This window comes from Marmota monax, unplaced genomic scaffold (genome assembly GCF_021218885.2).
Source record: "Marmota monax isolate L192 unplaced genomic scaffold, Marmota_monax_Labrador192_F-V1.1 WCK01_AAM20220418_F8-fsc00042, whole genome shotgun sequence".
NCBI classification, from domain to species: Eukaryota; Metazoa; Chordata; class Mammalia; order Rodentia; family Sciuridae; genus Marmota; species Marmota monax.
Genome location: NW_026693008.1, coordinates 695,369 through 722,826, shown reverse-complemented (window position 1 = coordinate 722,826; position 27,458 = coordinate 695,369). Strand labels below are relative to the sequence as shown.

Below are 27,458 nucleotides of genomic sequence, written 5' to 3'. Positions count from 1 at the left end.
TCATGTGGCTGGCCACCTAGGTTCTATGCTATGTGAGATACGTAAGGTGTGTAGTGACCCAGGGCCACAAATCCATTCAAAATGGTAAGCAATTCAAATATGGGTTCTTAGCGATTTTGGAAGTCCTTCTTCATTTTAGAAGATGGGTTCTTATCGATTTTGGAAGTCTTTCTTCATTTTAGAAGATGTTAATACTTTTCTCTATTTTGATTTTTATTATTTGAGTTGGTAATGTATTCACAAGGTTCAAAATAAAAAATGTAATCAGAGGAATTATTCTAATTCCTAACCCTGAATATTTAATTTTCCTCCCTTCTGGCTTCCTTCTGTTTTTTTTTTTTTTTTTTGGTACTGGGAATTGAACCCAGGGGTGCTTAACCACTGAGCCACATCCCCAGCCCTTTTTATTTTTTATTTTGAGATGAAGTCTTGCTAAGTTGCTTAGGGCTTTGCTAAACTGCTGAGGCTGGCCTTGAACTCATGATCCTCCTACCTCAGCCTCTTGAATTGCTGGGGTTATAGGCATCCACCACTACACCTGGTTTATAACCACTCTTATTCATTTTGTGTGTAGCCTGGTGTTTATTTATTTATTTGCAGATATAAATTTATCATGATTTCTTCTCCTTTTTTATAGAAATGAAGACATTCCATATTGTTTTTGCATCTTCTTTTTCATTGAATGGTTTTCCTGAGCTATTTCCACAGGCCATAGAGAACATCATTCTCTCTTTTGTAGCTATTTAATATGATGTACCACTTCTTTTTTAACTCACACACCTTTAGATGGACACTGGGGCATTTCGAGTCTTTTGCTCACGCACACAACTCTGCAATCGGTAACAGGGTGAGTCTGTCACTTCACTTAGAGCTGGTTTAGGTTATAGCTATAAAACATATTCCCAGGAGTAAAACTGCTGAGTAAAAAAAAAAAATCAATGCATTTGCAATTTTGATGGGGATTGCCAATTAACTCCCCAAAGGGTTGCACCGTTTTGTGTTCCTGCCAGCCATGAGTAAGAGTGCATTATTCTGCTATTTATACAGAATATTTTGCAAAATTTTGGGGCTGGATTTTTGCCAATATAATAGGTGAAAAATGTTATCCCTTAGAGTCTCGACTTGCATTTTTCTTATTTTTAGCCAAGTTGAATATCTTTTGTATATGGTTAAAAGTAATTTCTATTTCTTTCTCTGTGACCTGTCAGTGTTTCTCATTCATAGAAATTGCTTTGAGAGTATTTTTTCCCCGACTGTTTCTCGGAGAAAAGTCAACTCATCTTGATGAATATTTAACCTAAGGATCTAAACTAAATCCCTTCCAATGCATACTTGTTCAAGTCTTGCAGCGAGCCTGGAAGTTGGGTAGTCCCAGTCCATTTTCAAAAAGAGGTTCAGAATAGTTATGCAACTGGCCTTGGGCCACACAGTCAGGAAGAGGCAAAACTGATGTTCTGATCCAAGTCAGCCTTACCACTAAAGTCTATCTTTTTTGTTGTTGTTGTTGTTGGGGAGTTACCTGGAATTGAACCAGGGCACTTAGCCACTGAGCCACCTCTCCAGCCCTATTTTGTATTTTATTTAGAGACAGGGTCTCACTGAGTTGCTTAGTGCCTTATTTTTGCTGAGGCTGGCTTTGAACTGAAGACTTCCTGCCTCAGCCTTCTACGCCACTGGGATTACAGACATGTGCCACTGTGCCCAGCCCTAAAGTCTATCTTTTCATTTTATTTTTTTGTTTTTGTTTTTGTGGTATTGGTTCTTGAACCCAGAGGGACTCTATCACTGAGCCCTTTTTACTTGGAGGCAGGGTCTCACTAACTTGCCCAGACTGGCCTCACACTTGGAATCCTCCTGCCTTAGCCTCCCAAGATGACAGGTGTGTACCATCATGCTTGGCTCTATCTGGTATTACTGTTGGTATTAGGTATGGATCAGAATTAACTCCAACAGATTTAAATTTCCCAAACACACAAAGTGATGGAGAAGCACGTTGCTACCTTCATGCTGGGTGGCACATGTCGGTCCTTCTAGGATCTAAAACACACCATGTATAATCCACTGTTTTAGTTAGCTTTTTTGCTACTGTGACCAAAAGACCCAACAAGAACAATTTTAAGGGAGGAAAAGTTTATCTGGGGGCTCAGGGTTTCGGAGGCCCCAGTCCATAGACAGCAGGCTCCATTCCTTAGGGCTCGAGGGGAGGCAGGACATCATGGAGGAAGAGTGTGGTGGAGGGAAGCAGCTCACATGGTGATCAGGAAGCAGAGAGAGACTCCACTCTCCAGAGACAAATAGAGACCCCAAAGCCACGCCCCCAATGCCCCCTCCTCCAGCCACACCCGCCTGCCTCCAGCCACCACCCAGTTAATCCCATCAGGGGTCCATTCACTGGTTGGGTTAAGGCTCTCACAACCCAGTCATGTCCTCTCTGAGCCTTCTTGCACCGTCTCACATGTGAGCTTTTGGGAGACACCTCACATCCACACCCTAACATCTCCCTAGTGAATAATTACCAGAGTGACTGATGCCCATCCCAGGGAGGTCTTATGACTGTGAGACCATGGGGAACAGCAATGACAAGCAGCTGGACGACACAGGAAAAGGCTCTCAGGGAGGCAGGTGTCACGAAGCTCTCGTGGCCACTGTGAAGCAGGCCCAAGGTCACACTGCACCAAGGGCCTCTTCCCATGCAGAGCCACAGCATCTTCAGGGTTGCTGTCCCCTCTGCCTCTGCTGCTGCTGCTGTGGGGAACCTTGGGTCCCAGGCATGCCTGCGGTCCCTCACAGAGGTCCTTTCCCGACAGCTTGGCCTCACACCTGGAGGCCCAGTCGTGCTCTGGAAGGACAGTCTCCCTTCCCAGGAGTCTGCTCTGTTTAAAATTGCTTGTGCTGCAGATGAAAAATTGAACTAGCCCCCAAAGAGAGAAATAGATAAAACTCGGTTCCTTTGTGGCATTTGACAAATCTGCAAGATTCGAAGCAAGTGCATTGCTAAATGATTAAAACCCCAGGTTCTGCCCTCTGGGAATAAGTGTGAGAGAGGGTGATATTACTGCTGAATAATGTAACCACTGCAGTTTTCTGCCAGATCAGAAAAACAAAACAAACAAACAAAATAGCCAGGATGCCCTTTTTCACTCTATTTACCAACTACGTTCTAGAAGCCATCTTCCTTCCGGCAAGTTTCCCCATTTTCCTTCACTTTAATTTATTGTGACTCAATGAAATATGAATCTGGAAGATTTAGGTTTTCTTAAAGCAACAGTCATGCTTTTATGCAAAGCAGCAGATGTGGATGAGGTTGGGTGTAACCAGACTTTAGAAGACTCTCCTTGTGCTAGACACACACCTATGATCCCAGCAGCTCCCCAGCACCTCCTCCACCATCCCCACCCCCTGAAAAAAAGAAGAGACTCAGAGGAGGCAGGAATGATGCCAATCACTCACACTCAGGAGGGGAGCAGAAATGAATTTGGTTTTGATGACTATTTTTATTTATTTATTTTGCAGAACTGGGGATGGAATCCAGGCCCTTACGTGTGCTAGGCGAGCGCTCTACCATTGAGCTACATCCCCAGCCTTTTTTTTTTTTCCAGGTAGACAGGATCTTGCTAAATTGTCAAGGCTGGGCTCTAACTTGGGATCCTCCTTTCTCAGCCTCCCGAGTTGCTGGGATTTCAGTGCACCATCACACCCAACTTGCTGAGAATTGACTACTTCTGTAGTCTCTGCCATTCTGTTTTTATGAATGTGTTTGATGACAGCGGAAGCAGAAATGTCCTCAGCAGACAGGGATTATTTTGGTTGCTCTTCATCTGGCCTGTGAGTGGCAAAAACACAGAAAGGTGGCTTTGACAGGAGAAGCCTGCACAGCATGCCCAAGATGGAAGCCCTCCCCCTGTGTCTCTGACCTGCGTGTTGTTGGGGCATGGCTGCTCCAGTTCCATAGTAGTTAAGCAATTGCAAAGGTGAGGTCAGAAAGGGCCAGAAGAAAGAGAGGTTCCCTCGGGCACCCCATCACATCAGCCTGTCCACTTTCCCAGCTAACTGAGGTCACCTTGTGTCTTTGCTTCCTTGTGGGGTGTCTGTTTCCTCCCAACAGAAATAAACTTCCAGGGCTTGGGGACTTCGTCTTATTGGTCACTGCTCTCCCCTCCCCCCACAGCTCATGCTCTGTAGACCTACATTAAACATCTTTCTAGTGAGTTCCAGAACAAAATTGTTTCCCTTGGAGACACTGAAAGGGTTAATCTGTGTATTCCTCAGAGGGCTTTGCACATAGTAGGACCTCACAGGAAACACCTGAAGCCAACACTTGAATAATGAACAGAAGTTGTGCCCTTCAGCTCGGATTAGTGCCAGTAAGAATAAAGGTTGAGGGGCTGAGGTTGTGGCTCAGTGGTAGAGCGCTTGCCTTGCATGTGTGAGGCACTGGGTTCCATCTTCAGCACCACATAAAAATAAATATACAAAATAAAGGTATTGTGTCCATCTACAACTAAAAAACAACAACAACAACAACAAAAAAAAGAATAAAGGTTAAGCCAGGCATGGTGGTGCCTGTAATCCCAGTGGCTCGGGAGGCTGAGGCAGGAGGATCGCAAGTTCAAAGCCAGCCTCCACAACTTAGTGAGGTCCTAGGCAACTCAGTGAGACCCCATCTCTAAATAAAATGCAAAATAGAACAGGGGATGTGGCTCAGTGGTTACTTGCCTTCGGGCTCAATCTCTAGTACCAAAAAAAAGAAAAGAAAAAAGAAAGAAAGAAGAATGGTTGACAGCCATTAGCCAAGGAATACACAGTGCTGTACACGCCTCATTCACCCTGTTTACTTCTCTAGCAACCCACCAACAGGAAGTAGTAGTCATAGTGTGATTCTAATTGTGATCATAAAGAAATTGGACTTCACAGAAGTGATTAACTTGTCCCTAGGGATACCACTGAACAATGACAGGTCCCGGGTTTGAAGCAGGTGTATGCGATTTGGAGGATGGTGGTCTGCATCCTAGAGTGTGTGTGGCCCACAGGGAGGATGGCTGGGCTCTGTGGGCAGCTGATTCCAGGGTTCCTGGACTAGTTGGAGTAGGAGATGTCAGAGGGAGACTGCTCTCTGTGGGTGGGGAAGAGATAGGAAGAAGCACCTGTGAAGGAATTGCTTTGTCATTCCCCAGGGACTCAGGAAGCCTCTGTCTGAACTTGTCCTATTACTGTATGATGATCAGTGATGGACGTTCCACTTCAATTAAAGGGAAAGTTAATGAAGTGAAACCCAAAAGTTGGCAAAGGAGGAAAAAAAAATTGAGCTGACTGATACTTAAAGGCTATCCTTGAAGTTTTTCTTCTAACATTTGAAGTCGTATTTTTTCTTTTTACAAAGATCTGTGTCTCTGAGTGCAGTGGCACATGCCTGTCATCCCAGTGAGTGGGGTTGAGGCAGGATAGCAATTTCAAGACCAGCCTCAGCAATTTAGCAAGACCTGTCTCGGAATGATATTAAAGCCAAGCACAGTGGCACATACCTGTCATCTCAGTGGCTTGGGAGGCTGAGACAAGGAGGATCACGAGTTCAAAGCCAGCCTCAGCAAATTTTTACCGAGGCTCTAAACAATTTAGCAAGACCCTTTCTCAAAATAAAAAAATGAGAGGAGTTGGGGATGTGGCTCAGTAGTTAAGCACCCCTGAGTTCAATTCCTGGTACCAATAATAATAATAATAATAATTTTTAAAAATAATAAAAAATAAAAAGGACTGGGGATGTAACTCAGTGGTTGGGTGCCTCTGGATTAAATCCTTAATTCTTCTACTCACATGACTAAGTTTCTAAAGTTTTGTTTCATTAGGCATTTTTTAAAATAGAGGCAGCTAAAAATCATGATCATACATAATAAAAGTTTTTCACAATGACAGCTATAAAAATAGGTTGAAATTATGCTGGGTGTTGTGATGCATGCCTGTAACCCCAGGGAGTTGGGAGGCTGAGACAGGAAGATTGCAAGTTCAAAGCCTCCCTGGGTAAGCTTAGTTAGGTCTGTCTCCAAAATAAAATTTTTTTAAACAGGGAAATGGCTTGGGTTATCTCTCCTTGGTAGAGCAACCCTAGGTTCAATCCACAAACTAATGCCAAAAAACAAAACAAAAATAATTGAAATTTACTTGAAAGAAAAATTGTCAAACCAGGTGTGGTGGCACATGCCTGTCATCTCAGTGGCTCAGGAGGCTGAGTCAGGAGGATCGTGAGTTCAAAGCCAGCCTCAGCAAAAGCAAGGTGCTAAGCAACTCAGTGAGACCCTGTCTCTAAATAAAATACAAAATAGGGCTGAGGATGTGGCTCAGTGGTGGAGGCCCCTGAGATCAATCTCTGGTACCCCCCCTACATCCCCCAAAAAAAGTTTAAAAATCTTCCCCTTTTTTTTTTCCAGTACTGGGGATAGAACTCCAAAATCCTCCTGTTTGAGTCAGTGTGGGAGAAGAAGAAACATCCTAGACTTAGAAGTCAGACACAGCCATCTTTGAAACGCTAGCTTTGCCAGTTTCTGGCTGGGGGGCCAATGTCTTCTCACTACTCTGGGACTTGGTTTTCTCATCTTAAGGAGAAAGGGTATTAAAATCTCTATTAACGTGCCATGAAGAATCAATGAAACCTTAAAAATCACCTCATATGGTGTGTGTCAATTATAAGCACCCTTTAAGTGCTGAATTGTGCTATAAATATGACATTTGAAGTCTCTTCTGGGGACTCGTTATATTTATTGATAGCACCATGATGATAAATGGTACATTCTCAACTTTTATTAGGAGCCTAGTTCAATGTAAATCACTGAACCTACTTAGTTTTACTTGTCCAAGGTTGATTTGTGTGTGGCTTTTAAAACATATTTCTTTAAATTCAGCGATAACATACCTACAGCAAAGTGCACAATGTAAGTGTTCACTGCTCCTTGGAATTTAAATATGTATGTACCCATGTACCCCCAACCCAGCGCCATGGAGAAAATATTTCCAACACTCCAGGTTTCTTTTTAATTTTCTTTCATTTTCTTTTTTTAGTTGTAGATAGACACAATACCTTTATTTTATTTTTATGTGGTGCTGAGGATGGAACCCAGGGCCTCACACGTGCTAGGAGAGCGCTCTACCACTGAGTCCCAACCCCAGGCCACTCCAGTTTCTGGTTGGTACTTCCCCAGGTGTAACCAATATTCTTTAATGACTTCATTTTAACTTTTCATTTCAAAACAATTTCAGCCTTGCCAAAAACATATATAATATATATTACACATATATTATATAATGTATTACAATACATAATATGGATATATTATATATAATGTGTATATTATAATAATCAACATATTACACATGCAAAGCAGTCTGAAAAGTTCCTGCCTGCCCTTCACCAGTATTTCCCAAGTCACCGGACAATGATCTAGACCAGGAAATCAACATGGATATAATCCTGCCATCTATTCTATAGACCTTATTGTCTTTTCCCCAACTGTTTCTCTAGGGTCATCTTTCGGGTCCAGGGTCCAGGCCAAGTCCATGCATTTTATCTTAGTCATCTCTCTTTTCTCTGTTCCAATCTGGGGTAGTCGCTCCATTCTTTCTTTCATGAGTTTTTTGTTCTATTGATTGATTGATTGATTGTATCAGGGATTGAACTGAGGGTTGCTTAACAACTGAGCCCCATCCCCAGTCCCTTTTTATGTGTTATTTAAAGACAGGGTCTCACTGAGTTGCTTAGGGCCTTGCTAAGTTGCTGAGGCTGGCTTTGAACTTGAGATCCTCCTGCCTCAGCCTCCGGGGGCCACTAGGATTACAAGAGTGTGCCATCACACCTGACTCATGACATTTAAAAAAAAGACTGGCCAGTGGTTTTGTATATTGTTCCTTAATTTGAGTTTGTGTAATGTTTCCTCAAGGTGAAATGCAGGCTGCGTACATTTGGCAATAACACAACAGACGCATGCTTCTTAGCGCTTGCTATCCAGAGATGTGTATCCATATCTGTTACTGGTGATATGGACCCTTGATTATTAAATGAAGATGGGGTCTGTTGGATTTCACCACTGTAAAACTGTCATTTTCTCTTTTCTCATTAATAAGCGTCTTGTTGGGAAGACATTTTGTGGTCATGCAAATATGCTGTCACTCAGGGTACACCTGCCCCCTACTCTGGGCTCCATTATTACTGTGTGCCGACAATGATTCTCTAGTTTTGCTGTTCCTTCTATATTTATGACCTGGAATTTCTGTTGTAAGGAAGAGCTGCCCCATCTCTATTTTTATTATCCAGGTATTTATTTACCTATTTTTAGTTTATTCATTAAATGTTATTTAGTAAATGAAATTTATTTTTTTAAAATTTTTTATTTGTTTTAATTAGTTATACATGACAGTAGAATGCATTTATGCACTTTGATATATCATACATAGATGGGATATGATTTCATTTTTCTGAGTGTACATGCTGCAGAATCCTATTGGTCATGCAGTCACATATACACATAAGTAATAATGTCTGTTTCATTCTACTATCTTTCCTATCCTCACATCCCCTCCCCTCCCCTCCCTTCACTTCCCTCTATCTAATCTAAGGTAACACTATTCTTCCCTAGTGCCCCCCACCTTATTGTGAATTAGCATCCACATATTAGAGAAAACATTCAGCCTTTGGTTTTGTGGAATTGGCTTATTTTGCTTAGCATGATAATCTCCAACTCCATCCATTTACTGGCAAATGCCATAATTTCACTCTTCTTTAAAGCTGAGTAATATTCCATTGAGTATAAATACCACATTTTCTTTATCCATTCATCTAGAGGGACACTTAGGTTGGTTCCATAGTCCAGCTATTGTGAATTGAGCTGCTATAAACATTGTGTGGCTGCTTCACTGTAGTGTGCTGACTTAAGGTCCTTTGGGTATAAACCAAGGAGTGGGATAGCTGAGTGCAATGGTGGTTCCATTCCCAATTTTCTGAGGAATCTCCAAACTGCTTTCCATATTGGTTGCACCAATTTGCAGTCCCACCAGCAATGTATAAGTGTACCTTTTCCCCACATCCTCGCCAACATTTATAGTTGTCTGTATTCTTGATGATTGCCATTCTGACAGGACTGAGATTAAATAGTTTTGATTTGCATTTCTCTAATTGCTAGAGATGTTGAACACTTTTTCATATATTTGTTGATCAATTGTATTTCTTCTTCTGTGAAGTGTCTGTTCAGTTCCTCAGCCCATTTATTGATTGGGTTATTTGTTTCTTTGGTGTTACGTTTTTGAGTTCTTTATGTATTCTAGAGATTGATGCTTTATCGGAGGTACATGTGGTAAAGCTTTTCTCCTAATATGTAGGCTCTCTTCGTGCTATTAATTGTTTCCTTTGCTGAGAAGAAGCTTTTTAATTTGAATCCATACCATTTATTGATTCTTGATTTAAATGAAATTTATTTTAATGAATAAACTTTATTTCATTGATTTCTTTCGTATCATATGCTTGGTATACTTATTTACAAGTGATTCACTTGTCTCATATCAGCCTGTATTCATAGATTTTTATTTCATGTGTGATAGTCTATATTACTATGCATATTCCATTGCTCAGATAGTCCCAGCTGTGCTCATTGGGACCGCCTTCAAGTGGGCTCCTGTGTCCTTTAAACACCCGCCACCATTCCAAATTTCTTTTGTGGGGTGGTAGCAGGGATTGAACTCAGATGCCCTGGACTACTGAGCCCCATCCTCAGCCCTAATTTATATTTTATTTAGAGACAGGGTCTCACTGAGTTGCTTAACACCTCACTTTTGCTGAGGCTGGCTTTGAACTCATAATCCTCCTGCCTCAGCCTCCCGAGCTGCTGGGATTGCAGGTATGTGCCACCACCGTGCCCAGCTCATTCTACATTTTTTTAAAAAATATTTATTTGGTTGTAGATGATCACACAGTATCTTTGTTTATTTTTTTTTTTAATGTGGTGCTGGGGATTGAACCCAGCACCTCACACATGCAAGGCAAGCACTTTACCATTGGGCTACAGCCCCAGCCCCTCTACATTTTTAAAATTAGTTTAGAACTTATCTACATTCTGGAATCACCTGGTGTTCCAGGCTCAGCTGGTGCTTTTCCTTTCCAGCCCTAGAATCAATATCTCATCCATAATATGTTACTTGAGCTAGGGATGGACCTCAGGGGTAGTGCATGTGCAAAAGACCCCGGGTTCCAAGCCCAGCACCGAAATAATAACAACAATAATATATTCACTAACTAACTTGCTCAGTCTCTGGAAACATATTGCAATACTGGCTTCCAGTTTGCTGGTTGTCTTTTGACTTTGTTCACAGTCTCTGGAAACATAATATCTCCTCAGAATCACTAATCCATATCCCTCTGAAAATCAAATTGAACCAGAGTTTAGCACTTGTGTGCAGTTTTTAGTCCTGTAATATGCACTAAAAACACTGTTATTTAGTATGTCTGTCCTGTCCCCACCTTTACCCCCAGTGACGTTGTCAATTGTAACATAAGTTCATTTGTTGCTGTTTTTTTTTTTTTTAACTCCCTTTGGTGTCCCCTCCCTCCTGGCTGATTTCAATCATGCTTTTATTTTTTGAGAATTAACAAGGTTAATCCTTCACATGGCTTCATTTTGAACTTCCTCCTTTTTTTTTCTGTCTAGTGCCAACAGTGCCCCATTGTTCATTATCCAGTGCTCCCCTACACGTGGCCTTGTAGGTGGTTTCCATTCTTTTGCAATGACAAACCACACGATAATAACTTGTGTGGAGCTAGGTTCTCGGGCTGTTGGAAATGGGTCACCAGGGGAAATTTCTAGAAGGGGAATTGCAGAGTCAAGAGACAGGTGCACATATTGTTTCGTTGGGTGATCCAAATTCTTCTTCCACCAGCAACGGAGGACCCTGCCCACTTCCCCACAGTCTCACTGACCCCGTGATTTGTCATAATTTCTAAATTTCACAAACCTGGCAGTTAAGAAATGGTATTTTGGATTCATTTTTATTTAGAGTCATCCATGAGGAGGGAGTTTAAACATCTTATGTTGAGTTTCAGGGACGTGTGTGTGTGTGTGTGTGTGTGTATCACACATACGTACAGTTATGTAGGGGGTTTTTGTAGAGAATTAGGGGTCATCGTACCCTCCCCCTTCTTTTATTAGGCTTTCAAGCTAATTAAAAATGTTCCTTATGTGTCAGAGACCTTATTTTTTAATGATACTTATTGCAAATACTTGCTTCCAGTTTTCTGGTTGTCTTTTGACTTTGTTCATGGCATTTGTTTTGTTATGCAAAAATTTTTATGTTCTACAGTCAAATTTATCACTTGTATTGGCTCTGGAGTGGAGTCTTTATTATAAATTCTATCCCTACATTAAGGTTTGTGAAGAATTCACCCATGTTTTCTGGGGAATCCACCAGCAATGGTACTTGTGTGGTTTTACTTTTTTTCCATTTATTTCTTGATATGTTTGGAGATTATTTGTGGGTATGGTGGGAAATATGTGTTTAGTTTTTTCTCTTTCAGTTGACTTTATAGTTATCTCAACACCAATCTCAGCAACATTTGGATAAAATGAATTGAGGTGCTATCGTTATCATAGACTCAAATTTTCTATATACTTGGACCTATTTAGGGGCATTTTATTCCACTAGACTATTTGTCTTTTCTTTTGATTGTAACACACCATGTTTTTTTTTTTTTTTTTTGGTAGCAGGGATTGAACTCAGGGGCACTCAACCACTGAGCCACATTCCCAGCCCTATTTTGTATTTTATTCAGAGACAGGGTCTCACTGAGTTGCTTAGGGCCTCACTAAGTTGCTGAGGCTGGCTTTGAACTCACCATCCTCCTGTCTCATCCTCCAGATCTGCTGGGATTACAGGCGTGCACCACTGCACCTGGCTATAACATGCTATTTTGATTAAAAAAAAAAAAGTCTATTTTTCTGGTAGGGCTAGTTCACTTCATTTTCATTGTTGTATAGTGTCCCTAGGAAAGAAACTGCTGTTACAGGATATGTGTATGTTTAGCTCTAGGAAATATTACCAAGCAGTTTTCCAAAATGTTTTACTGATTTATAGTCGCACAGCTATGTATGAGATTTTCTATTGCTCCACAGTATTGCCAGCACTTGGTATTGCCAGTGTTCGAAGTTGCCTCAAAAGAAAATATAGAAAGATCCTTCTTCCTCTTGAGACTCAGGCACCATTTCAAGAATACCCTAGAAGCTCAGCCCAGTGTCACATGTCTATAACCCTAGTGGCCCGGGAGGCTGAGGCAGGAGGATGACAAGTTCAAAGCCAACCTCAGCAACTTAGGGAGGCCATAAGCAAGTCAGTGAGACCCTGTCTCTAAATAAAATACAGAAAAGAGATGCGGATGTGGCTCAATGGCTAATCGTCCTTGGGTTCAATCCCTGGTACAAAAAAACAAAACAAAAAACACTATAGAAAGGAAGAATAGCAGGGTTCATTTCTCCATACACCTAACATGTTATCACTCATAACAGTGATAAAACTTAGGTTTCATAGGAAGATACAGCGAAGCTGTTATGAGCCTAGATCCAATGTAACGGATAGTTTGGTATCTGTTCCAAAGCTATTTCTTCCCTCTTCCTTTCTAGTGGGACCTCAGTTTTGTTCAGTGTGCATTCTTCAGAGCCAATGATCTCACTGCCTGCACAAAGGGCAAATCCTGGATAACCTAGCTAATCTGGCTCTCTCACCAGCAATTAGGTTAGGAAGGAGCATGTGACCTGCTCTGGCCAACCTGATGAGGACCGGGCTCTGGGGGAGAGAAGGGATCCCACCAGGCTTCCTTAGTGACAGGAAGGAGGCCCTAGAGGAGGCAGTGCCTTTCTTCCTGTGGATGTGATGAGGCTGGAAATGGGAGAGGCAGCTGCCATCTGTCCACCAGCCTGACATGGAGCAAACCCTTGAAAGAGTCAAAACAAATGGAGACCTGGGGATGTGGGTGGCTCAGTGGTAGAGTGCTCACCTGGTGTGTCTGCAGCAGGCAGTTCAATCCCCAGCACTGCCAAAAAAAAAAAATATATATATATATATATATATGTATATATATATAAAATATTAAATATTATTAATCAAATACAATATTAAATTAAATATAATATGTTTATATTTAATTAATTTGATGTTAATGTTTTAATTTAATATTTTAATTTAATTAAATGTAATCATATTTTAATATTAAAATTTATATTAAATTATATATTAAATATATATATAGAGAGAGAGAGAGAGGAAGAGAGAGCCTTAAATTCAGGGCCTAAAACCTGCTCTAGCCAAGTTTCAGTCAAGTAATAAATCACTAATTGTTTAAGACCATCTGGGCTGCATTTTTCTATTCCTTGGCATTGGACTTTGTTAGAATAACAAAAGGAGGAAATGGTGTTCTTACTCATCCCTCCCAAACATGAACAATAACCTCTTTGTTCTAAGACCCCTGGTTCTTCACATAGAGCATTACAATTACCTGGAAGGAGAAAAAGACCAAAAAAAAAAAAAAAAAAAAACTACACCAAAACAAAACAAAACAAAAAAAACGATCTAACAAATTGAAAAACAAAACCAAAAAATCCAATAAACTTGAAAAAAAAAAGCAACACTAAAAACAAAACCAAAAATCCAATAAACTAAAGCAAAATAAAACAAACAAGCAAGAAAACCCCAAACCAAAGGAATTACCTGAAGGACTTATTCAAACAGTTTACTAGATTCTACTACTTGAGTTTCTAATTTAGAGGCCTAAAGTAAGTCAATGACCTGCATTTCTGGCAAGTTACCAAGTAATACTGCCTACTGGTCCCGAGACCACACTCTGAGAGCCACTGTTCTAGGATACAGATAAGATACTGCCTGACTATGTTGATTAACATGCTTTGTCCAGGTTCATATATCATGGACTTCATCTTCATGTCAAGAAATACACATTGGACCTGGGCATGTAGCACAATGATAGAGCTTTTGGGTAGATCGTATGTGGTCCTGGGTTCAATCCTCAGCTCTGCAAAACATAGAAATAGAAATTTTTATCATCCTTTTGCATGACTACCTGCTACTATATGGTACAGATACTGGAATTTGTCTGACCATGTTACTAATAATAGCCACATCTGTTATTCTGTTTTTCTGGATTATTACATCAACATAATCTATCCTGCAGTAGTACCATTGTATATGAATCCTGGTTTGGTAATTGCCATAGGGTAAATTCCTAAAAGTAGAATTGCTAGATCAAAGGGAAATGTTAGTTTATTTTCTTATGTCATGGTCATAATCCATCCAATCTCCCATCAAGTCTCCCCTCTAGATACATTACCCTTAGCCTTAGGTCTTTTGTGGGGGAACTTTTGGTCTATTTTGCCTTAGCTGGCCAGAACACAAGCCATTTGCCTTGAGCAGTCTTTCCTTCATGCTAAAGAATTGGAGCACAAAAGACCAGGGCACACTTGGGCTGATCCAATCTTAACAGTAATATAACTAGTTTTTGTCAGGGAGAGAATGGGAACCTAAGAAGTTCTTTTTTCTTTTCTTTATTGTGGTACTAGAGATTGAACCCAGGGATGCTTTACCACTGTGCAACATCCCCCTCCCTTTTTACTTCTTATCATGAGACAGGGTCTCACTAAATTGCTGAGGCTGTCCTCAAACTTTAAATCCTCCTGCCTCAGCCTACCAAATTGCTGGGATTGTAGGACATAGTGCCCCCAAACCATGCCTGATTCTTCTTAAATCTTTCTATCCTTCTATCACAAGAATTTAAGTGTGTTAGCCTGGTCATATTTCTATTTGAGCAAAAATTTAGGCAATAGCTTAATACTCAAGATATGGGACTAGAAGTTGCATTTGACTATCATCTGCTCAGCATCTCAGACATAAAAGAAGGTCACCCGGCAAGGGGAAAATCGGGGTCCATTTTCTCCTCTGCATGCCTGGCTATGGAAGAATTTATTTTCAGATGTATTTGCCCTCCTCTGTCAGAGCAGCACCTCGAGTTCATCCAGGATCTTTAGCATGATTCAAAAAAGAGGCCTCCGCAGAAGAGACTTGGCAAACAGCACAGATGATGTCTGATTATTACTGCTTTTTCCCTGAGTTCTTTAGAAAGTAGAGCCTGAGGCAATAATTGAGATACATAATGTAATTTTTTATTTGAAATACTGAAGTTTATTTCTTGTTCACTTAAAAACTCAGTACCAAATGGTCCATTACTGCCATTGATTTGTAGCCATGCTTGGTCCAATTATCGATGCTTCCCAGCCAGTGCACAGGCAGGGAGAAAGGCTTGGGAGACGGAGATAGACAGGAGGTTGAACTGTTTCTAAGGGGAAGACTTAGCATTTGCATATGCCATCTCTTCTCTCTTCTCATGGGCAAGAACAAATCGTTACATCAGTGACACTCGGTTGCAAGGGTTCTTTTTGTATCTGGGCAGCCATGTAGAAGGCACTAGAATTTTAATTTGGGAGATTCAAACCAAGGCAGGTAGTGTTGAGGAAAGAAGAGAAGCCAGGCCTAGAAAGATGTGAGGTTGTGTGAAGCTTTGCAACACCCATCAGTAGCAAGGAGATGGATGGACCGCTCTGCTGGTTGGTTTGATTTGCACAGACACTTTTCTTTCTTTCCTTCTTATTTTTTTTTTTTGGTACCAGGGATTGAACCCTGGCACTTAACCACTGAGCCACATCCAGGATCTTGCTGAGTTGCTTAGGGCCTTGCTAAGTTGCTGAGGCTGGCTTTGAACTTGGACTCCTCCTGCCTCAGCCTGGGATTACAGGCATGGGCCACCATGCCCCGCCTGCACGTAATATTTTTTGACAAAGTGTGCCAGGAAGAACTGTGATTGGGGGCAGCTCACAGAAGGGGGAGATTTATCTGCTCCAGTCCCTCCTGTCTTCTGGTTCTCACAGGCCAAGGTTCACCCCCAATGGGATCTAATTCTTCTCTCTCCCTGTTTCAAATGCTCTGGAAATAGATGGATGACTTCCTGTGAATGAAGTGGGCAAGTGGGGAAAGGCACTTAGGAGAACCCGAGAAGGTGAACAAGGTCCTTGTTCCAATGCATTACTTAATATCATCTGGAGGGGAAAATAGGAGGGACCTCAATAAAAAACTTTCTGAATCCCGGGCTCAGTGGTACATGCCTATAATCCCAGCAGTTTGGGAGGCTGAGGCAGGAGGATTGCTAATTCAAAGCCAGCCTCAGCAATGTAACAAGGCCTTAAGCAACTCACTGAGACCCTGTCTCTAATTAAAAATTTAAGAATGGGCTGAGGATGTGGCTCAGTTGTTGAAAGCCTGTGGGCTCAATCTCCATTAAAACAAACAAACAAACAACAAAAAAAAAGAAAACCTGTGGAGATCTAGGTCTCACCTGCACACCAAAGAGTCTTCTTGTGCTTTAGCTCAAAAGGATCATATTCAATTTTTTACTTCTAACCTTTATTTTAAAGGAAAAAAAATACACTTTGGGGCTGGGGTGTGTGGTTCAGTGGTAGAGTGTGTGCTTAGCATGTGCAAGGCGCTGGGTTCAAGCTTAATCAGTTTTCTTGCACATAATCCAGGGTGATTTCACAGCTAAAAGCCTATTCATTGGTGTCTAGCAGAAACCCAGGACTTATCCCATCAAGTCTTCAGCTGTGAAACTAAGGACATTAGGGTTCACCCTTCATATTTTGAAGCATTACTCCCTATCCTCCACGTCTGGAGAGCTGTATTACAGACAGAGTGTATGTCCCATAAAGTAAACTGTTGCATTTTCTTGACTCAGCTATTCCTGGTTGCAAAGACAATGATTCATGTAGCCCATGCCAGTTTCCAAGTGAGAAAGCAAAGAGGGGAAAATAATTAGGAAGATTCATTCACAAGCCGGGCACAGTGGTGCTCGCCTGTAATCCCAGTGGCTCAGGAGGCTGAGGCAGGAGGATCTCGAATTCAAAGCCAGCCTCATCCCTGGTAACCCTCCCGCCCCCAAAGATTCATCTACAGACCTCTCACCATTTTTCCTCCAAGCCTACTTGTATAAATCCACTGGGTTCCAAGCAGAGTGTGGTGGCACACCCCTGTAATCCCTGCACTGAGAGGTGGAGGCAGGAGAATCATAAATTTGAGGTAAGCCTCAGCTATTTGGGGAGGTCCTGAGCAACTTAGCAAGACGTGTCTCAGAATTAAAAAAGAAAAAAAAAAGCTGGGAATGTGGCTCAATGGTTAAGCGCCCCTAGGTTCAATCTCCATACCAATTAAGTAAATAAATGAATAAATAAAAAAATAAAACCAGAGTCAGCAACACTGGGAACTGTCCTTTCTAGTTCTAAATCCTCAAAAAAGATAGAGGTACAACCAGAGAGAGAGAGAGCCCTTGGAAAAGAATAGTAGGGGAGATGAGATTTCAGAGATTTGAGTGTGAACAAATGAACAAGCTAGCCTCTGCTCTTTTCTCTAGCTACTCCCCTTGACTCAGTTTCCCTGCCTCCCTCCCATCCAGCAATATAGAATGTTCTGGTGTGGATGTGAGGTGTCCCCAAAAGCTCACATGTGAGACAACGCGAGAAGGTTCAGAGGAGACATGACTGGGTTGTGAGAGCCTTAACCCAACCAGTGAATGGACCCCTGATGGGATTAACTGGGTGGTGGCTGGAGGCAGGTGGGTGTGGCTGGAGGAGGGGGCATTGGGGGTGTGGCTTTGGGGTCTCTATTTGTCTCTGGAGAGTGGAGTCTCTCTCTGCTTCCTGATCACCATGTGAGCTGCTTCCCTCCACCACACTCTTCCTTCATGATGTCCTGCCTCCCCTCCATCCCCCAGGAATGGAACCTGCTGTCTGTGGACTGGGACTTCTGAAACCATGAGCCCCCAGATGAACTCTTCCTCCTCTACCGTTGTGCTGGTTGGGTCTTTTAGTCACAGCAGGAAAAAAAAAAAGCTGATGAAACACTGGACCTTACAGTTTCTCAAATTTACACGTCCCTTGGTAGCACCCTGGAGCTCTTCTTCCCAGATGGACAGTATTTCTCAGTTCAAATGACCTTTGCCACAGAGAACTTCCCCAGGCACCTAACTCCAGGGAGTCCCCAATAATGCTCTTGGGTTTATCCTGTTTAATTGTTTTCTGAGCCCATTCTACTATCTGCAATCACGGCCTTGTTCACCTATCAGTTGTGTGTGTGTGTGTGTGTGTGTTGCTGGGGACTCAACCCGGGGCCTTGTGCATGCAAGGCAAGCTCTCTACCAACTGAGATCTATCCCCAGACCCCTTAAATGTCTTTTCTGTTCTAGAACATACATCTCATAAAGACAAGAACCTCATTTGACCTTATCACTACTCTAGTCCTAGGGACTGGAAGAGGCTGGAATTTAGTCAATACAAAGAACACTTGAGGCTAGAGTTGTGGCTCAGAGGTAGAGCACTTGCCTAGCATGTGTGAAGCACTGGGTTTGATCTTCAGCACCACATAAAAATAAAGTCCATTGACAACTACAAAAATCTTTTTAAAAAAAACTACAAAAATATTTTAAAAAACAAACAAACAAAACCAAAGCATACTTGATGTGTACTCAGGCAGTTTGGGTCCACTTCAGCCCTGGGCACCTGGGCTCATTTGTCCATCTTCCCAAGCTTCATGCTCTCATCTGCAAAATGCTGGCAATAATACCTACCTCACAGAGGATTTGTGAAGATCACTGGAACAACACTCCTGAAAATCATCTGTAATCTGTTCCTAACAATTTCATTTGGCTTCCAAAAGCAGGTTGAAGAATAAATGAAGGAAGGAAGGAGACAGCATGCTGGGAAGAGAAGGCTTACAATTTGAGACAGAGCATGAAATCTCTACATAATTCTAGAATGTCAGGGCAGCAAAAGGTGTCAAAATATAGTGCAGTAGACTATAGTGACACAGCCACTTTATAGCAGGTCAACTCACAATAGCTAAGCTATGGAGCCAATCTAGGTGCCCTTCAATAGATGAATGGATAAAGTAAATGTGGTATATGTACACAATGGAATTTAACTGAGCCATAAAGAAGAATGAAATTATGGCATTTGCTGGTAAATGGATGAAACTGGAAACCATCATGCTAAGTCAAATAAGCCAATCTCAAAAAACCAAAGGCCAAATGTTTTCTCTGATATGTGGTTGATGACTTATAATGGGAGTGGGGAGGAAGGGACGAATAGAAGTTCATTGGATTGGGGCTGGGGTTGTGGCTCAGTGGTATGTTTGCAATGTATAAGGCACTGGGTTTGATTCTCAGCATCACATATAAATAAATAAATAAAGGTTCATCAACAACTAAATATATTTTTTTTAAAAAAAGAAGTTCATTGGATGAGACAAAGGGGAATGAAGAGAAGGAAGGGATGGGAATGGGAAAGACAGTGGAGTGAGTGGGACAGAACTTTCCCGTGTTCACATATGAACACACGACCAGGGAAACCCCACATCATGTCCAACCATAAGAATGGGAGGTTAGACTCCATGTATGTGTGATAGGTCAGAATACACCCTACTGTCATGTGTAACTAAAAACAACAAATAAAATATTTTAAAAAATGTATTTGATAAACAAAAGCAAAAAATAAAACTTTAAATAAAAATAGTGCAGTGACTTTCAGAAGCCCTGGGGTCTCTTGAGGGCCCCTACAACCCACAGTAGTGAAAGAGAACAGTTGGGAAAAAGAGGCTGAATCCTGGACCGTCTTTCCCTCATTCAGTGAGATGAGCGCCACTTTCTTCTTGGACATTATTTCGGGAGCTGGCTGTCTATTGCTCTACCTGTCCCCCTCCTTTCCTCTGAGGCTCTGATTTTGTGTGTAGTGGGAACGGCTCAACTTCACACCATAGAGGATGCTCGGTGTCACTCAGGACCTTCAGCTTCTCGGCCTCCCTGGCAGCTGCGAGTTGATGTGTCCCCCAGTCTGGTCACGAAACCCCAGAGGTGAACTGCTGCTGCTCAAGTTTTTGGAAAAACTTTGACTTCCTTGTTAGGAAGGGAACCCCGCATGGCTGGTGCCGTCTCTCTCTTCCTGGATCCTCTCTTCCACGCTAGCATCCCATCTGCCACAAATCAGGAGCCATGTGGCCATGTAGCTGTGAGCCTGATGGGTGCACCGGTCACAGGGACACATTGACTATAGGGACACATTGGCTCTGACCTCCATGAGCCTCTGAAGTTGTTGCAGCAACCTCCTGGCTGGAGACTTCTTGCCACGGAAGGAAGAAGCCACTGTTGTCTGAGTCACTTCAGTTGGGGTTTCTGTCACTTGTATCCCCAAAAGCAGTCCTGACAGTTACATGCATGTTGTGCTTCCCGATAGGATTGTGGGTGCAGCAGGGATTCTGAGGCTGGTAAGAATTTGAAATATCATGATTTCATTCCCTCTTCTCATTTGACAGATAAGGAAACCATTCTGCTGCGTATTGCTATGTTATAAACCTAGTGGCTTGGAACAAAAGCTCTTTCTTCTTCCTTTCTTTCTTTGTCCCCCACCTTACCTTTCTTTCTTTCTGATATTGGGGATTCAACCCAGAGGGACGCTCCCACTGAGCTCCATCAATAGCCCCTTTAATTTATTATTTTGAGACAGGATCTGTTCTACTCAGCTTTTACTCTGCTGTGACTAAAAGACTCAACCCAAACAATTGTAGAGGAGGAAAAGTTGATTTGGGGGCTCAGGGTTTCAGAGGTCCCAGTCCGTAGACAGCAGGCTCCATTCCTCAGGGCTCGAGGGGAGGCAGGACATCATGGAGGAAAAGTGCGGTGGAGGGAAGCAGCTCACATGGTGACCAGGAAGCAGAGAGAGACTCCACTCTCCAGAGACAAATAGAGACCCCAAAGCCACGCCCCCAATGCCCCCTCCTCCAGCCACACCCACCTGCCTCCAGCCACCACCCAGTTAATCCCATCAGGGATCCATTCACTGGTTGGGTTAAGGCTCTCACAACCCAGTCATGTCTCCTCTGGACCTTCCTGCACCGTCTCACACGTGAGCTTTTGAGGGACATCACGTCTAAACCATACAAGGGTCTCTAGGTTGCTGAGGCTGGCCTAGAACTTGATCCCCCACCTCAGCCCGCTGAGTTTCTGGGAGTATAGGAGAGTGCCACTGTGCCCCACGAAACAGCTTTTTTGTTCTCTCTTCACAGTTGTGACCTGACCCCAGACAGGTTCTGTTCCTGTTGGTGTCTGTGGTGGCTCATGGGCCACATTTGCCTCACACCCCGGCAGGAATGGCTGGAAGGCTGGGCTCACCTGGGTCACTGTCCTCTCTCTCTGTCTCCTCAAGGAGTCTCAGAGCTTCTTGTCTCTGTCCACGTGGCCTCTGCATTTGGCCTGCACAGCCAGCTGGCTGGACTTTCTACGTGGCTCCTCAGGCTCTTCAAGGCCTCTAAGGCTTAGGCATAGGGTCTGGCATAGGGTCACTTTTGCCATGTCCCATTAGTTTAAATGAGTCACAGGACCATTTGGATTCAAAGATAGAGGCTCTCGAAGGTTGTGAATACAAGCAGGTGTGCTTTACTGGGGGATGGAGCATTGCCGATTAGCTGCCACCGAAACTGAGGCCCAGATTCTGAAAGCTATTGGCCTCAGCTAATAGTCATGATTATTTAAATTAGAATATCAAACCAAGTGCAGTGGCACACGCCTGTAATCCCAGTAGCCTGGGAAGCTGAGGCAGGAGGATTGCAGGTTCAAAGCCAGCCTCAGCAAAAGCGAGGTGCTAAGCAACTCAGGGAGACCCTGTCTCTAAATAAAATACACAATAGGGCTGGGGATGGGGCTCAGTGGTTGAGTGCCCCTGGGTTCAATCCCTGGTACCAAAATAAAATAAATTAGAATATCACTGGAGGACTGAGAGCTCCAAAGCAGGATGGTAGGGGGATGAGGGGAAAGAGAAAGTATTTATCCTTAGCCCAGGTTTTCAGATCTCTCCACTATTGATATTTGGTGTTGGGTAAATTGTGTAGAGGGCTTTCTTGTGTATCAGCTGCTGACTGTAGTTCAGATGTCGCCCCAAAGGGCCATGTGTCAAAGGCTTGGTCCCCAGGGCAGTGCTACTGGGGGGTGCTGTGGACTCAGGAGGTGGGGCTCAGTGGGGTCCTTAGGTCATTGGTACATGCTCTTGAAGCAGCTTGTGGGACCCCAGTCTCTTCCTGTTTCCCTCCTACTCATAAGATAAGCCATTTAGCAATTTGCTGTGTGCTCTCCAACATGGTCATCCGTCACCCCCAGATCCAAGCATCGGGACCACTCCATCTTGAACTGGATGGAGCCAAAACTCCAAAACGGTGAGCCAAAACCAACCTTTTATCTTTAAAAGTTAATTGTCTTGGGTATTTTACTCAAGTATCACGAAGCTTATGCCCTCTAGATGGATGGACACATAGACACAGCATCCTCTAGATGCTGTATCTTCTCCCCTTAATTTGTGACAATAAAAAACCTCCAGATGTTGCTAAATGTCCCCTTGGGTGAAAACCCACTCTTTAGTTGAGAACCACCATCCCAGCCTTAGGGGTGTTTAGAAGCCCAGCTGGGCGGAAGGCCTGTCTTCCAGGTAGACCAGTAGAATTTATTTATTTGTACTGGGGATTGAGCCCAGGGGCACTTAACACGGAGCCACATCCCCAGCCCTTTTTATGTTTTGTTATGAGACAGGGTCTCCCTGAGTTGTTCAGGGCCTCACTAAGTTGCTAAGGCTGGCCTTGAACTTGTGATCCTGCTGCCTCAGCTGCCTGAGCACCTGGGATTACAGGTGTGCACCATTGCACCTGGCAACTAGTAGAATTGATATTCTTAAATTCTTCCATTGAGAAATGAAAAGGACAAGGAGAGTCAATTTTATAGTCTGGCCGCATGTTTTACGTGGAGTCTTTACATTGGCTCAAGGTGTGTTAAGTTTCTGCTCTAAATGCCCCAAGTTTATTTTATTTTTTTTTAAATTTTTTTGACGTTGGTGGACCTTTATTTTATTCATTTATTTATATGTGGTACTGAGAATTGAACCCAGTGCCTCACACATACTAGGCAAGTGCTCTACCACTGAGCCACCACCCCAGAGCCCCAAGTTCATTGTTAAGCTTTTAAGATGATGTCCCCCAAGTGAAATCTGAACAGGTGTCCTGCTTCACGGCCAGTACACAGCACGAACCAACTCCCTCACGCCCTTGCCTTTTCTTTTACTAAGAATCATCTTTAGAGAAGTAGGTGGATTTTAAAGCCCTGAGGTTGGGTGAGATCAGCTTGAGAAATAGGCAGGTAAAGAAAGAAGAAAAGGTAGTGGTGTAGGCCAGAATCCACCCTGAGGCCCTCCAACAGGTAGAGGTGGGGAGGGAGGAAGGGAGGGAGGGACAGACAGATAGACAGATGATAGATGGACCCATAGATACATAGATGACAGATAGATGGACACAGAGACACACACATAGATGTGTGCACAGATAGATGGACACATAGATAGATAGATACACAGATACATAGATACTTAAATAGATAAAATAGACCACCAGGATCCAGAAAAATGCTTGTAAACAGAAGACCAGAAAAATGGCTGAATATAGTGGCATACACCTATAATCCTACCTCCTCTGTGGCTGAGGCAGGAGGGTCGCAAGTTCCAGGCCAGCCTGGGCAACGCTTAGTGAGACCCTATTCCAAAATAAAAAATAAAAAGAGCTGGAGATGTGGCTCAGTGGTAAAGTGCGCCTGGATTCTATCCTGGTACTGGAAAAAAAGGAAGGGAGGGAGGGAGGGAGGAAAAAGAAAAGAAATAAAAAAAAATGTATGTATGTGCACGAATACACATATATATATACACACAAGCCTTTTGTTTTTTCCTAGTTTGTAGATACACACATATGCATACACACATTAAAATGCATATACACACGTGTATGCACATACTTATATACATGCGTGCATATATTTATGTGTGCATGTGTGTGCAAACTTCATATGCACGCATGCATATGTTGTATGTATACAGATGTATGTACAGATATATCCTACTCAGTTGAAAACCTATTGAATCTATGGATTAGCAAGAATAATTGGAAGTATCTCTGATTATACTTGGACAAACAGAGGAACTGACCTATCAGTGCCCGGTCCAGTCTTGGGATTGCCTCCTGTAGAACCTGAGGGGGAATGCCATGAGCTCTGGGGAACTGGCCTGCCTAATACACCCCAGGGTCCACAGTGCCTAGAAAAGGACGTGACACAGGGCAGGTGCTCATGATGAGTTTGTTGAATGAACAGGTGTCTGTACTCAAACAACTCAGGAAGGGCCAGGTGACTTGCGTGATTAGGTATAGCTCTGTGTGACTGCATCGTGGTCAACGCTGCTGGTCCCTGCCTGGATCCCGTCCATCTAGAGGGACTCTCAGCCTCCGGCTGCTGTGAGCAGTGGCTTGATCCAGGTCAGAGATGATGATCTGTGACCAGGGATTGTCATAGAAATATTAGAGGTGGTGGATTCTGTTCAGTCTCCAACACTCTAGGGGGGAAAGTGGTACCCAACCACTGGGTACGTTTTGATAGCAGAGCCGACCCGAACTCCTGGTGGCTAGGACATGGAAAAGTGACACAAAGAGAACAGGCAAGGATGATCCACGGGTTCTGGCCAGAGCAGCTGGGTGGGGGAAGTTGAGGTTTGCTAAGATTTGGAACAAGTGGGGCAGAGACACAGAAATGCATATTTGATCATGTTAATTCCCAGCGTATCTGCTAGACGTCCAAGAGGACAAACTGAGTAAATGGTTTAATACTTGAATCTGAGGTTCACAAGATAGACTGGGGCTACAGATAATTTGGGAGTTATCTGCATATGGATGATGTTTAAAGCCACAAGACTGAAAAAACAAACAAGAAATCACCCACAAATTGAGTGTGTTTAGAGAACAGAACAATAAGGGTTGAACCCCAGAAACTTTTTTTAAATATATTTTTTATTTGTTCTAATTAGTTATACATGACAGTAGAATGCATTTGGACACATCATACACAAATGGAGTGCAACTTCTCATTTTTCTATTGTACATGATGTAGAGGTACACAAGTCATGCAATCATATATGCACATAGGGTAATAATATCCAATTCATTCTACTATCCTTCCTACCCTCATACTCCCTTCCCTCCCTTCACTCCCCTCTGTCCAGTCCAAAATACCTCTATTTTCCTCCCCCTTATTGTGAATTAGCACCCACATATCAGAGAAAACATTTGGCCTTTGATCTTTGGGATTGGCTTATTTCAGTTAACATGAGAGTCTCCATTTCCATCCATTTACCAGTAAATGCCATAATTTCATTCTTCTTTATGGCTGAGTAATAGTCCATTGTTTATTGATTCCACATTTTCTTTATCTATTCATCTGTTGAAGGGCACCTAGGTTGGTTCCATAGCTTAGCTATTGTGAATTGAGCTGCTATAAACATGGATGGGGCCATGTCACTCTAGTATGCTGATTTTAAGTCCTTGGGTATAAACCTAGGAGAGGGATAACTGGGTCAAATGGTTGTTCTATTCCTAGTTTTCTGAGGAATCTCCAGACTGCTTTCCTTAATGGTTGCACCAATTTGCAGTCTCACCAGCAATGTATGAGTCTATCTTTTTCCCCACATGCTCGTCAACATTTATTATTGCTTGTATTCTTGGTGATTGCCATTCTGACTTAACCCTAGGAGCTTTAAAGGTAAAGGTCGGTCCCAAAGTTTCTATAAGAGTCACTTCCTTGTAGTGTAATAAGTTTCTCAGTCTTTCTCAGATCTACAAATTTGGTTTTTTTACTCATCATTTGAATCAAATTGTTGCTGCTCCAGGTATCTATGGCTGCATAACAAACTTGACCAAAACTCAGTGACTTAAGACACCATTTATTTTAATACATCTCCTCATCTTGCAGTGTCCAGTGTGGGCTGGGCTGGCGATTCTCCTGGTTTTCTTGGGGTAGCTGGAAGACTGTCACTGGTATTCTGCTGGGGAATGAATGAATACATTCATGGAAGACTGATGTGGAGTGAATCTTGTGGCCGATCACGTAGGAGCAGGTGAGAAGGGGTTCCGTTCTCCTGCGCAGGAAGGAGGGTTGGGCCTTCCTGGAGAGAGGCTTTCAGGGCAGCTGCAGAAGTGCAGGGAAATGACCAGAAGTCTGGAGAATTGCAGCATAAATAAAGAGAGACAGTTTATAGGGAGCAGAGAATCCAGAATCCCGCTGGTGTGCAGGTGTTCCTCGAGATCACTGCTTTCATCTCATTGAAGACTGAGCCTTGACCTTGGGAGCTGAGGACTCCTGTGTCAGAAGCCATAGCTCTATGTATTTCTTTTTTGGGGAGAGTACCCAGAATTGAACCCAGGGGTGCGTAACCACCAAGCCACATCCCCAGCCCTCTTTATATATTTTATTTAGAGACAGGGTCTCACTGAGTTGCTTAGGGCCTCACTAGGTTGCTGAGGCTGGCTTTGAACCTGTGATCCTCCTGCCTCAGCCTCCTGAGTCTCTGGGATTACAGGTGTGCACCACCCCACCTGGATCTACGTACCTCTCAGGGAATATGTTCTAGACTTTTCAGGAAGAAAAAGTTGTTTCTTCTTTTGTGTCCTCACAGCATTTTGAACCCAGGAAATCCTCATTAAACTGATGAAAACGTCAGATAAAGACACTAAAATGAGGAGCTCATTTTAATGCATATTGTAGGCATGCATTTGGGGAGAGGGCAGATTTAGTAGCAATTTACCTTGAAAGAAAATAAAAATAAAATTACAAAAAAAAGGGTTTTTTTTCTTATTCAATTAAATGTTATTTCTGGTTGCGACTAGATGCAAGAGACAAAGAACGAAATAAGTGCTGATTGTTTCATTTGTCATACAGTTTTATTGAATAAAATTTTATAAAATGACAAGTCATCTGTCATTCAAATGTCTCTTTGCTATTTTATTAATGAAAGATTGCTTTTGCATACTCACACACACACATACACACACACAATGCTTTAAAATTTTTTGGTCTGTAATTTATTTATAGAAACAGCATAAGTTGGAAGTATACAGCTCAATGAATTTTCCTTCTTTTTTTTTTTTTTGGTACTGGGGATTGAACTCAGGGGCACTTAACCACTGAGCCCCATCCCCAGCTGTTTTTATATTTTATTTAGAGACAGGGTCTCACTGAGTTGCTTAGGGCCTCGCTAAGTTGCCGAGGCTGGCTTTGAACTTGCCATCCTCCTGCCTCAGCTGCTGGGATTTCCAGGCGTGGCCGGTTCTCATTTTCATAAACCATCCCCAGGGACGCAGTTGGCACCTAGCTCTAAAACAGAACATGACCAGCAGCTAAGTGTTCCCCTTGTCCAAATGCAATCAGGACCCAACCCTACCCCTCCACCCAGGTAGCAACTCTCCTGACTTCTAATAATAGGGGT

General features: G+C 42.7%; 1 long non-coding RNA gene across 1 annotated transcript in view; it reads left to right on the top strand.

Annotated features, from left to right (window-relative positions):
- The window catches only part of LOC124098205 (uncharacterized), a 68,145-nt gene that overhangs the window by 29,398 nt on the left and 11,289 nt on the right, over nucleotides 1-27,458 (top strand). The window contains exon 2 of the long non-coding RNA XR_006853499.2: nucleotides 25,946-26,090. This is a non-coding gene — a long non-coding RNA (uncharacterized LOC124098205). The remainder of the gene's footprint in view (nucleotides 1-25,945; nucleotides 26,091-27,458) is intronic.